The sequence below is a fragment of the Gossypium hirsutum genome, chromosome A05, assembly GCF_007990345.1.
Source record: "Gossypium hirsutum isolate 1008001.06 chromosome A05, Gossypium_hirsutum_v2.1, whole genome shotgun sequence".
Lineage (NCBI taxonomy): Eukaryota > Viridiplantae > Streptophyta > Magnoliopsida > Malvales > Malvaceae > Gossypium > Gossypium hirsutum.
The window spans coordinates 46,681,819-46,693,085 of NC_053428.1; the positions used below are offsets into that span (position 1 = coordinate 46,681,819).

General features: G+C 34.8%; 1 non-coding gene across 1 annotated transcript; it reads right to left on the reverse strand.

Moving 5' to 3' along the window:
* Nucleotides 1-10,761: 10,761 nt before the first annotated feature.
* Nucleotides 10,762-10,867, reverse strand: LOC121229814 (small nucleolar RNA R71). Its single transcript, XR_005927770.1, has one exon. It is a non-coding gene; the product is annotated as a small nucleolar RNA R71 (small nucleolar RNA).
* Nucleotides 10,868-11,267: the final 400 nt, after the last annotated feature.

Below are 11,267 nucleotides of genomic sequence, written 5' to 3' on the forward strand. Positions count from 1 at the left end.
GTTTTTGGTTTAGTCCCGAACCACTCCCAACGTATGTTTTGGGCCTCGTGGGCCCGTATAAGGGACGATATACATGTGATTGGATGAATTTGATTTGGTCCAAATTTATTGGCCTGGTTTTGTATGAATGTTTATGTTTAAGTCTAGTAACACCTCGAACCCTGTCCCGGCGTTGGATATGGGTAAGGGGTGTTACATGCTTGATGAAATTGGTATAAAGTTTTAGGCCATATGTTGAACTTTGCCGATTGATATTCTAGTTAAAGAAATGATGATTGCATATGAATGTTTAGGTATGACTAACTTGTCAAGAATGGTAAAGTTTGCTTGTTGTTTAATGGTTGAATTGTTGGTGCCAATGAAGGCATATTGGTTTCTTGTTTGAATGATTAGTGAATTGATGTTTTAGTATTGTAATGTGCATATTTTGGAGTAGGTTTGAATGGTGTTAAATGGCCTTATAGGGAATTTGGTATGAATGGTATGCAAATTGCTTAAAATAGGTCATTTATGCTATACATGGGCTACCACACGGTCGTGTTCCACACATGGGTGGTTGACACAGCATGTGTGCTACACGTTTAGGGTGATTTTTAGTTCACATGACTATAATGAGTTATACGGCTTGGCAATACAGCCATGTGACCCTGGATTATACGACATCAGTCTGATACATGGCTAGGGGACATGACTGTGTGATAGCACCACACGGTCTCAGCCTTGTCACACGACCTGGCCACACGGTCCTATGACTCTTATTTTACTATTTTACCTATCTTTTTGTAAAAGTTTCAAAATGGTCCCAATTTAGTTCTAAGCTTGTTTAAGGGCTTTTGTAAACTCGATTGAGACTCGATTTCATTTGAAACGCATGTTAAACATATACATAACTTATTTATATTAAATTATTAAATATTATTGAGTAATTTATATACAAATGCTTCTATTTACTATTGTGACATCCTGTAAGTTGGAACCAACGACTGGACCGGGTATGGGATGTTACATGACTTTTCTTGGGAGATAGTTATTTCACAATTTCCAAATGAAGACAATGATCTTAAAGCGAAGTTTGGGGTGGCATAGGTTCACCTAGACTTTTTGATTATTCTCCTTAATAGGGGTACTCTGGTGCATTCAGTAGAGATGGTGGTAGACTTTTTTTACTAAAAGAAGCCATTATTATCAGTTCTAAACAATTTTTTCTTTATCACCTTGAATTGAGGTGGTTTTGTTGTGAAGATCTTTATGCTCTCCTTCTGTTCTAAGTTATGATCATTTAATATCTTTCTCAGCCACAAAATTAATAGTGGCTGTTGCAGCAACAAATTCTACTTTAGTAGTGGATTCAACTACAGTTTCTTGCTTCTTCAAGTTCCATGAGAAAAACTAGATCCAAGAGTAAAATAGTAGCCTGAGGTACTCATCATATCATCAATGGAACCTCCTCAGAAGCCAGTTTGAACTCCTTACTGCTTATGAATTTAGCACCAAAGCACTTGTGCCTTTGACATATCGAATCACTCTCTTGGCAGCCCTTAGATGTAATTCACTTGCACAATGCATAAACTTGGACAATATACTTAGAACATTTAAAATATTAGGACATGTTGTTGTTAGATACATCAAGCAAACAATCAAATTTCTAAAATATCCCTCATCAACTTTATCATCTCCATCTTCCTTACACAACTTATCCTTTTGATTCATAAGAGTACCTGCATTCTTCAAGCTTAAACTTCTTCAAAATCTCCTTGGCATACTTCTTCTGGAAATGAAGACTTCATGCTCAGCTTGCTCAATTTCCATTCCAAGGAAGAAGGTCATCAACCCGAGATCTGTCATCTCAAAAACCTTCATTATTTCTTGGTTGAATTCCTCAACCAACCGTGCATTATTTCCTATCAGCAAAAGATCATCAACATAAAGAGAGACTATCAAAACATCATTACTCTAACATTTGACATAAAGAGTGCCCTTAGACAAGATTTTTTCAAAGCTTAAGCACAACAAATGGTCATCTATCTTGCTGTATCATGCTCTTGGAGCTTGTTTCAACTTATAAAGAGTCTTCTTGAGAAGAAACGCCTTGTCCTCCTCTTCTTTCTTCATAAAACCTTTAGGCTACTCAAAATAAATTTCTTCTTGCAAAATGCCATTTAAAAATGCTAATTTTACATCAATCTAATACACTCTCCAATTCATTTGAGCAGTTACAACAAGCAAAAGCCTTATGGTGTCCAAACGAGCAACTGGTGCGAAGGTGTCTAAGTAGTCTAAGCCAAAAACTTGAGCATGTCCTTTCACCACAGGTCTTGCTTTATGATTGTTGATTAAGCCATCAACATTAAGCTTGGTTCTGTACACCTACTTGACTCTAATCACCTTTCTATTTTAGGGTCTATCAACCAACTCCCATGTTTTGTTTTTCTGAATCATGGACAACTCCTTCATTACAGCCATCCAATTTTTGTCTTTCATTACTACTTCCAAATCTACAAGTTCACACATAGCTATATTACACCTTTCATTAATGTCAATGAGTAATATAGTACCACTTACAGGAGCATTATCCACCAATTCATCTTGCCAATTTTCATCTTCAATTGTGGTTAAAGCAAGAAACTTAAGCTGCAGGTCTGCTATGGTTTAGCCATTTTTCTTTGCCTCATCCCAGTCTCTCTCTTTATATTCCACGAAATGAACATCTTTCTTTATAACAATTTTCCCATTTTGCGATTTGAAAAATTTATAAGCTTTTGAAACAGTGCTATAGCCAATAAAGATGCTTAGAAGTGCTCTTTTGTCTAACTTGTCTCTTTTGATCTGTGGAATATGAGTGAAGCACAAACAACCAAATCTTTTGAGAAAACATAAAGATGGTTTATGATCATACCTAGCCTCATAGGTTTTTTGATCCTTGACTGCTTTTGTGGATAGTCTATTCTGCAAGAAAACCACAGTATGAGTTACCTTTGCCCAGAACTGTTTGGGTAGATTCTTCTCATGCAACATACATCTAGTCATTTCTAAGATGTATTTGTTTCTTCTTTCACTATCTCCATTTTTTTGGGAAGTGTAGAGAGCTGTTAACTAATGCTCAATGCCAGTTTCTTTACAAAATGCATTGAAATTTTCTAAGGTATACTCATTGCCATTATCACACCTCAATATTTAGATTTGGTTGCCACTTTGAATTTCCAAAATATTTTTGAACTTCCAGAGTTCTTTAGCCACTTTTAACTTGAATTTGAACAAAAAAGATCCAATACATTGTTGTGAAATCATCAATAAAAGCAACAAAATATCGAGTACCTTCTAATGAGAGAGTTCTATGAGGTCTAGAAATGTCTGTGTGGACTAAGTGCAACTTACAGGTGGCTTTCCATGCTGACTTGGAAATTGGCTTTCTATGTTGCTTTCCTAATTGACAAGCCTTACAGGTTGATGTATGATCATCAAACCCTAGAAGACCAATTGCTATCCTTTTGGACTTCATCTATAGTATCCCTTGGTTATGATAGTGTTTGAGCCTCTCGTGCCACACCATTGAGAGACTTTCTTTTATTAGAAAATTTGATTGCTTCTTATGCATTGGATTAAGTGAAAAGCTCCTCCCTGCCATCTTGATTTCAAATATATTTAGACATGTAGCATCCTCTATCAAACATGCTGTCTCTATGTATATCATTTGAATCGCTTCTCTATTAATTGACCAACACTAAGCAGGTTTTGATCAATATCTTGTACATAGAGAACATTAATGATCAACTTGGTTCTTGAACAACTTGTAATGGCTATGGTACTCTTTCTTTTGACTGCAATATGTTCATCTTTCCCAATTATGATATTCTTGGACTCGATGCTCTTTAATTCTTTGAACAACTTATTTTCATGTGTCATATGATTAGTGCAGATACTATCAATGAGCAAACTTTCACCTGTTTCATGACTCGTGAAACAAGTTGCAATGAAAAGCTGGTCTTTTTCTTCTTGATCTGCCACTTGATCTTTTGATAGTTGTTTCTATCAAAAAGTAGTGGTGCAATTAAAGAGAAATTGGATTTAGCTTCAATGGTACGTCAAAAGTCCCTTAAAAAGAAAGCTTGGATACCAAATTGTTGGTATTTTATCAAAAAAAGAAAAATTTAAAGGTTTAGAGTTTCTGAAATGTGTTTTCTTTAGAGCCATTTTGAAAGGAAGAAAACTGGACTATTATTTTTGTTCAGAAACGTTTACAATTTAAACCAGGAAAAAATAACAACCCACTAACAAAATGGTCTTTAGCTTAAGCCATGAACATAAACTTGAATAACAAACTGCCTGAAAAATAACAGTTACTTGAAACACAACTAAACAACATTAAAATCCACATGAGCAACCCTAAACACATTCTAAAATTTTTTACTAATCCAAAGTTATATATCTTTCCCTTTAACTCTTCCTAGTAAAATACCTTTCCAAGCATAGAAATTAGAAGGTTTAGCTTTGACTATTTCAAAAGGATGCCACTTACCTTATTTAGCTTTAAGAACTTTCATAAGGACATCATTACTGTCATTCATGATTCTCCAAGAAATCTTTAAAAGGAGAGCTTCATTAAAAAATTTGGCCTTTTGAATACCCAATCCTGCTTCACTTAATGGAGAGCAAATTTTATCTTAGTAATAGAGGTGAAGCTTCCTTTCGTCCACTATATGACCTAAAAAAAAAGCATGAATAATTCTATCAACGTTATCAAAAATATTACTAGGAGCTTTGAAAATAGAAAGAGAGTAGAGGGGAAGAGAGGCTAAGGTGAATTTGATGAGGGTAATCCTTCCTCCGAGTGCAAGGCATTTAGACTTCCAATAAGAAAATTCTAAATTCATCTTGTCAATGATGTCTTGGAAAAAAATCTTTTTTCTTATTCAATTTTCCAACCTCTAGTCCGAGGTATTTTCCAAACATATAAACTCTTTTAACGTTAGGAATAATGTAACGTGGTTTGTGCAAAGTGTACATAGTTGTTCAAGTAATAAGTAAGTAAAATGAGTTATCGTCTCCACGAGGACTGTATAAGCTTAACCAAATATTTGTAATATTATAACTTCACAATTTGATGTAAAAATTCAATAATTTGGATGGTGATGATTCAGCTAAGTAAAAGTAACTAGATGCAAAGATTGATCCCTATGCAATTTTAATCTAGATGCAATTTACCTAAATGTATGAATGAATGGCTTTAGCAACAAAAACAATCAACATTAAATGGGATAGGATAATTATATTAATCAATTCAATTTACTTTATCATGGTTAACAATGTTTAGAAATACTTACACGACAACTTGATCTTTCATGAGTTTGGAAATCAAATTATGTCCTTTCGAAATCTTTTACTTAGTTAAATATGCATTTTACTGATCATATTAACGAAGGGTTTCTTAGCATTTATGTAAGGTCCCATTTACATTTACAATAATTTAATTACATAAACCTAAAAACTATGCAAGGTAATAAAGCTAACTAAAGATATTACGAACTTCAACTTAGTCCGGGTGAAGGATCTAAATTGAGCATTGCACTTTTCAATTATGTGTCTACTAGCCATCGTCTAGTTAGGACCGCTCAGCTAATTTAAGTACACCCAATCATGTATGAATGAAGTGCATCATGATATTAATTGAAAACATGATTGACTGAGGCCTAAATATGTTAAACATGAATAAAATAGATTTTATTGAATTAAGATAATCATCCAAGAAAATGAGATTTAAAATATCATTGTTGATGTAAAAAACAATAAACTCAAAGCAAACATAATCAACATAAATAACAAGAGGAAAGAGTAAACTTTATTTAGTTCAGCAACCTTTTGGATCTATTCTGATTGATTTAGTTCAGCAGCCTTTCGAGTCTATTCTGACTAGCATGCTCTAATAAACCATAATTTATACATATTTTTATCCCATGTTTAGCACATTTATGGATGGATTCTCCTTAGATTTGGTGAATTCGATGCTTCTAATCCTTTAATTTCATGTTTTATACTTAGGTGAGTATAGGAGAGTAAAAAGGGTGAGAAACGGGCCGAAAACGGAGAAAATAGACCCACGTGGGAAATCAACATGGCCTGGACTTCCTCACACGGGCATGTCACACGGCCGTGTCCATTTTGCAGGATCGAAGCACGACTTACACGGGCAAGCTACACGCACGTGCCTATTCAACAGCCTTGCCCACGTGCTGGAGTAATCGCACATGGGCGTGTCACACGGGCGTGTCACTACCGAGCACAAGTATAGCCCTATTCGAAAAGGCCACTTTTGAGGACTCTTAGGCATTCTAAAGCCTATTTAAACAGCAGAGGAGGCACTTAGAACAGACATGCAGAGTAAGAGGCAAGGAATTGCTCAAAGGAAGCTGATTGGTCCATCTCAGAAGCCAGATTCATCGTTAAGACTGAAGATCTCCCTTTAATTTCCATTTAGGGGTTTTGGGTTTTCTTTATGTTTTGTATTCATTATTCTTCTGAGATGTTTTATTTTATAATTATGAACTAAACCCCCTAAATACCTAAGGGGAATGAAACCTAAGACAGATCTTGTTATTATTATCTGAATTGTATGATAAATATTTGACTTGTTCTTAATTATGTGTTCTTAATTCTTGTTTTAATATTCCAGGATATTGATTCAAGTTAATGCTCTTATTCAGAGGAGGAAAAGACCCTGTCTAAGAGTAAATTTATTGTAATTAAGCGAAGTTGATTGCACGCCTAGAGATAGGGTGATAAGATTTTGCCGGATTAGGGTGAAACCTAATAAGGGGATCCATAGATCAAGTTAATGCAACACTAGGGTGTTAATTAGAAAGAGATTTCAATTAATTAACCTAGGGCTAGACGTTATTAGTCTTGAGAGAGATAATAATATAACTTAGGGATTTCTACGGATCAAGTCAAATGAATAAATCGTCTGATTCAGACTCAAATAACAAGTGAAGTCTAGGTGGATTTTTCCTTGGGTATTGTCTTAATCAATCGAGTTTTCCCAAAAGCTTTTTTCCCAATTTTCTTTCTGTGCACCCTTAGTTTAGTTGAGTAGTTTAGATAAACAAATCCCTTAATTTTTAGGCTAGATAATAAAAAGAAAGTAATTACTAGTACTCTTGGTTCCTTTGGGTTCGACAATCCGGTCTTGCTAAGTCTATACTACTATTCGATAGGTACACTTGCCTTCATCGTGATAATAGTTAGTTTCAAGAACGATTAATTATAAATTTTTAAAACCTGTCGCGAATATCACGTATCATGCTTCTCCATTCTGCTCGATGCTTCTTTTGGTAAGGAGTTCTTAAGATGGCTGGCCAAAGAATGCTTTTGACAAAGCTTTTGTGAATAAAGGATAAGAAGGAGATGGGCGGCTATGTAAGGGAAGGAAAAGGAAAATGGAATGTAGAAAATGCTACTGAGAGAAGAGAAATGAGTTGTGAGGGATGATGGATTAAGTGATTGGTGTATAGTATTTATAGGTAAAGGTAAGGGGTAGAGTTAGCTAAAAATAGATTCAAAATTCCTTCTTTTTCTACCACACATGGTCAACCATATTTTAGGGAGAAGGGGTTGAGTAAGTCTCCTCATTTTGAATTTAAACCAAGGCTATTAATAGCATTAGGGTGGATGGTTTCAATAGCAAAGTAGTTAGGCTGGTTTTTGATTATTTTCCAACTGTACGGACCTTCAATTAAATACCCCAACGCTTGCTTTTGGGTTACCACCTACTTGTGCCAAAACTGGGCTTTAAATCCCGTTGTTGGACGGTTTCTTAGTCCAATAACTTAGCAGACATGTTCATCTTTTAGCACCCTTTTTACTGGGTCAAATTATCAACCTCATGACCCAAATTTCATGGTCTTGTCATCCGCATGAATCAATTTGTGCATGTCCAAGTTTCATTCACATTAATCACATCTTTAATAGTCCTCCTACATAGTGAAAAATCACATGTTAATAAATTAACATGAAATAATATAAAATATGTACAAAAATCAGGTAATTAAGCACAATTTCACATACTTTATAAATTCATGCCCAATATTACTAATTAAGTAAAATTCACATATTTTAATAACAATTACTCAAGATAAACATATTTATTAAATAAAAAACGTGGTAAAAGTACATGGAAAAACCCTATATAATTTCGAGTTTACAAATAGAACTAAACCATATTTTATTATAGTTCTTAGTCTAGGCCTTGAGTAAGAGATCAAATTTATGAAAATTAATTTGGATCCTTAAAAAAGTACAAAAGTCCCAAAAAATGTTTTTCCAGTGATTTGCATGATTGAACTGAGGTGTTGAATAAAAAAATAATAGTCGTCCGCGAAAAGGAGGTGATTAATGGGGAAGCATTTTTAGAGATTTTCACTCCTTGAATGAATCCTTAATTGTCAATTTTAAATAACATGTGGGAAAGAATGTTGATGTACAAGAAAGGTACGGGGAAAGAGGGCCCCCTTGACGGAGACCTCTATATGGACTAAAATGTTTGATGAGTGAGCCATTGACAAGGATTTGATGCTAGACAGTAGAGATGCACTAGTACAACAAGTTGATCCAATGTGTAGGAAAACTCATAGATTCCAAAAAAACTTTGAAGAAGTCCTAGTTGATTCTATCAAAGCTTTGCTCATATTAATTTTGAATGCGGCTAGTGATCATTTTCCTTCATTTTCTTTTTGATAGTTTGCATGTTGATAAGTCGTAATTTATACATATTTTATGCCATGCCTAAGAAAATTTTTGGATGAATTATCATTAAATTTGTGGAATTTGATGCTCCTAATCCTTTAATTTCATGTCTTATAATTAGGTGAGCATAGGAGAGTAAAAAGAACAAGAAACAGGCCAAAAATGGAGAAAATGGGTCAACGTGGGAAATCAACACGGCCTGGACTTCCTCACATGGGTAGACCACACAGCCGTGTCTATTTAACAGATTTTAAACACGACCTAAGCCACCCCACACGGGCGTGTCCCTGTAGAGCCCAAGTTTAGTTCTATTCGGAAAAGACCACTTTTGAGGGTTTGGAAGCATTCTAAAGCTTATATAAACACCCTAAGAGGCAGATAGAAAGAACACACAGAGTAGGAGGCAAGGAATTACTCGAAGAAAGCTGATTGATCCATCTCAGAAGCCGGATTATCCTTCAAGACTGAAGATCTCCCTTCAATTTCCTTCAGGAGTTTTTGGGTTTTCTTTATGTTTTGTTATCATTATTCTTCTGAGATGTTTTCTTTTAAACTTATGAACTAAATCCCCTAAATACCTAAGGGGAATGAAACCTAAGACGGATCTTGTTATTATTTTCTGAATTATCTGATAAATATTTGATTTGTTCTTAATTCTTGCTTTAATATTCCAGGATATTGATTCAAGTATTGATGTGCTTATTAAGAGGAGAAAAAGTCCCTGTCTAAGATTAGATCTAGCATAATTAAGCAGAGTTGATTGCACCCCTAGACATAGGGTGACATAATTTTGCCGGATTAGGGTGAAACCTAATAAGGGAATCCATAGATCGAGTTAATGTAACACTACGGGTTTTAATTAGAAAGAGATTTCAATTAATCAACCTAGGGTTAGATGTGATTAGTATCGAGAGAGATAATAATATAACTTAGGGATTTCTACGGATCAAGTCAAGTGAATAAATCGTCTAATTCAGAGTGAAATAACAAGTGAAGTCTAGGTGGAATTCCCTTGGGTGTTGTCCAAATAAATCAGTTTTTCCTAAATTTTCTTCTTGTGCATTCTTAGTTTAGTTAATTAATTTAGATAAAACAAACCCCTTTATTTTTTAGGCTAGATAATAAAAAGAGAGTTAATATTAGTACTTTTAGTTCCTGTGGGTTCGACATTCCGGTCTTGCTATAAACTATACTACTGTTCGATAGGTTTGCTTGCCTTTATCGTGATAATAGTTAGTTTTCAAGTACGGTCAATTATAAATTTAGAACATATCATGATTTGACGACAATCAAGTTTTTGGCGCCGTTGCTAGGGAACTAAGATATTATGAACACTTAATTTTTATTACTTTAGCCATTTATTTTATTGCGATTTAAATTTTATTTTAGTTTTGTTAATTTTACTAAATTTTCTTTTGTTTTCTTCTAGCAGGTTTTTATAGTTAATGACTAGAAGAAACCCGTCAGGACCATTACTTTTTGACAGTGGGATTGAAAGCACAGTTCATAGAAACCGAAGAGAAATAAGGCGAAACCTAAGAAACATAGAGGAAGGACAAGAGGAAGATATCCATAATACAACCGAGGAGATGGTTGAAAATCAGAATATCAACTTCCTCCTATGGTTGCTGCGGATCCAATAAATCAGAATCCTGCTCCTCGTACTATGTATGATTATGCTAAACCCACTTTACTAGGAGCCGAATCGAGTATAGTTAGACCTGCTATTGCTGCAAATAATTTTGAACTGAAACCTAACACAATTCAAATGATACAACAGTTTGTTCAGTTTGATGGTTTGCAGGACGAGGATCGAAACACTCATTTGGCGAATTTTTTGGAGTTTTGCGACACTTTTAAGATCAATGGCATTTCTGACGATGCCATTCGTCTTCAGTTGTTTCCCTTTTTGTTGAGGAACAAAGCTAAACAGTGGTTGAAATCGTTACCACGAGGGTCAATCACTACTTGGGAGCAAATGACCGAAAAATTCTTACTTAAATATTTTTCACCGGCTAAAACGGTAAGTTGAGGAATGATATCTCTTCTTTTGTGCAGATGGATCTAGAAACACTCTATGATGCATGGGAGAGATACAAGGATCTATTGAGAAGGTGCCCTCACATGGGTTACCTCTATTGCTACAGGTTCAGACATTTTACAATGGTGCCCCTCAACAAGACAACTTATCGATGTAGCCGCCGATGGAACTTTGAATAACAAAACACCTGAAGAGGCTTATGAATTTATTGAAGAGTGGCAAGTCATGAGAACAAAGTTAACAAAAGTAGTTGGTGTTTTCAACCTCAATGTGGTTACTATGCTGTCTAACCAAGTAAAACTTTTAAATAAAAAGATTGACAGTTTGTGTGGTTCTACTCAGGTACATCCTGTAATAAGGTGAAATTCAAATGGAGGAGGAATACACACAGAATATCAATCCTTCAACACTTGCATCGAGGAGGAACAAGTTCAATATATGGGTAATAATAATTCTAGACCTCAAAATAACCTATACAGTAACACTTATA